Below are 2,603 nucleotides of genomic sequence, written 5' to 3'. Positions count from 1 at the left end.
AGAGAAGATAACTATATTAAGTCCAATTATTAACAAATATGAATAATTTTAAACATAGAAATCCTAATTCATGGTTAACATTCGAATGATGCACTGGGAACCTCTGCTCCAGTCCCCAGAATTCCGTCTGGCCTAAACATAGAAGTTACTTCCCCAGTGTACATAAACATTACCACTTCTATGAAGCTCTAACTATCATGAGGCAGTGGAGGGAGCACAAGGCTGGGACTCCATTGTCTATTTTCTGGCTCTGCCATGGGTCTGCTGGGTAAGTCACTTCACCTCTCTCTGCCATATCTGTAAAATGGGGATAATGATACTGACTTCCTCTGTAAAGCACTTTGAGACCTATGGATGAAAAGCATTATGTAGGAGCTAGGTGTTATTAACATTTCAGTGAGTAGCTCCACCTAGTACTAATCTGTATATTGTCTGAGAGCAGTGAGTGAGCATGTTGGGAAACAGAAGTAGCAAGGGCAAATAGCCCTTTGTTTATAGCACATAAACTGGCTGGGGATCTTATACACACACTAGGATTGAGGCAGAGTGAATCAGCTTTCCTACCCAATAATGAAAGGTACAATCAGAATAGTGGAAAGAAAAGAACTCTAATTTTCTGGAAGAAGAGGAGACTCCTGTGGTCAAGCTTAGCAAAGTGTGGTTTTCTGCTTCTGACTTGCCCACCATGAAATATAGGAATACCCCAAGTGCCACAAGTGGATATTTACTTTAAAAAAAAATGTCCTGCAAAAATATTGCACATCACCTTGTCTTAAAGAAGCAGTCCTGTCTCATTTCTCCTCACCTTAAGGAACCTGCTACACAAGTCCACTCCTTCTTACATCCCAGATCTCATTATTTTCTACTTCTTTGTTCCCTTCTCTAGTCCCAAACCTCCCTCGTAACCGCTACACTCTAGTCTTTATGCTCTCTTCTCTGCTGCCACTAAGTCCCTATAGTCCTTGGCCCTATGAAGGCAACAGCAACACTCGTATTGATTTCAACAGGGTCAGGCTTTCACCTCGGTCTACTCTCCCTTCTCCCTCTCTTTTCATCTGCCAGGTGACATCCTAGCCTTCTTTCAAATCCCTTCTCAGAACACAATTCTTAGGCATGAACCTTTTGTGCAATGAATGCTTCTGATTCCTGCCTCACCTGAAACACAAAGCAGCACCTATTGAACTAAAGAAGCTTAATCTAGTTAGATGAAGCATAGAACTGGGGAATTAAAACACAGACTCTCTTCCTGGTTCTGCCACTGACTTGGTTTGTGACATTAAGTAAATCATTTAACTCTTCAGTGTTTAAGTTTCCCTCTCTGTAAAATTATTATTGCCTGCCTCAAAAGGGAATAGCCAGGTTTGTGTCATTAATGTTTTTAAAGGGCTCTTTGGGGCTGTTGCCACATCAGCAGTTGGCTTCATAAAAACTATCATGGATCCTGGGAAGGTGTGAGGCCACACTACTCAGTGGGGAGGTACATTAGGGTGAAATGTGGAAGCTTGCCCCATCAGTACCCATGCTATCTTTTCCCCCCATATCTATCAGTTTGCCCCTCTTACAAAGACAGCATTTACTTAAGAAAAAAAATAATTACAGAAATTAAAGTTGTGTTATTATTAAACACAATAAATACATTATTTGAATGCAAATGAAACTAAAGGGAGGAAGTGAAGAAAGAAAACATTTTTTAGCAATGGAGAAAGATTAAATCAATTTTTACTATTCTAAGTTTGCATTACAAATAATCAAAATAGGAAAAAATTAAATTGATAAAAATTAGTAGGTTGTATTTTTAACTACCATGGTACAAACAGTTGCCATTGTGTCATGCCACTAGATTAGAGATTAAAATATAACTGCATATGGGTTTTGAATATATAGTGCAATTATTTGATACTGGATAATTAGTTTACCAAAATCTAAGGCATCTCCTCTGAAACAAAGTTATCAAAATTCCATATAAAGCTAGAAACTGGTCAAATTCCTAGGTACTGCTTTTGGTCTCATGGACTACTAGTTCATATACATGTATTTCAGCTGCAGAAATCTGATGGAGAATTAAATAAATGATTATGATCTCATTATATATAAATCAATTCCATTCTTTATTAGAAATTTTTCACAAAGAGTATTAGATAATTAAGGCTGTTCTATAGTAACTCATGCATATCAAATATCTCAGCCAAGAAGGTTAATTGAAGCTCCCTCTTCATCATTGTAAATGTCTTCAAACTGCTTTGACTGGGTCAAGTTGAAACAAAAAGGTACACTCTAATAAGTGCTCAGAACAAATTAATGGCAGAAAAACACTAACGGGAATAATATATTTCTTTGCATATTTATGGGTTTTTAAAAGAATATTACACTAATAATTCTTCTTGGAACTTGTTGCTTTAACCAAGTATCATGTACTAAAATGTAAAACACATTGTGTGTGTATGTGTGTGTGTGAGAGAGAGAGAGAGAGAGAGAGAGAGGGAGAGAGAGAGAAAAGAACTTTGGCCCCATCTACACTAAAAACTTAGGTTGACCTAACTGCATCACTCAGGACTATGAAAAATGTTGTGCCCTATGCAACGTACTTAGGTCATTCTAATCCC

This window comes from Chrysemys picta, chromosome 1 (assembly GCF_011386835.1).
Source record: "Chrysemys picta bellii isolate R12L10 chromosome 1, ASM1138683v2, whole genome shotgun sequence".
NCBI lineage: Eukaryota > Metazoa > Chordata > Testudines > Emydidae > Chrysemys > Chrysemys picta.
The sequence above is the reverse complement of the archived record's forward strand: the minus strand, read 5'-3'. Positions refer to the sequence as shown.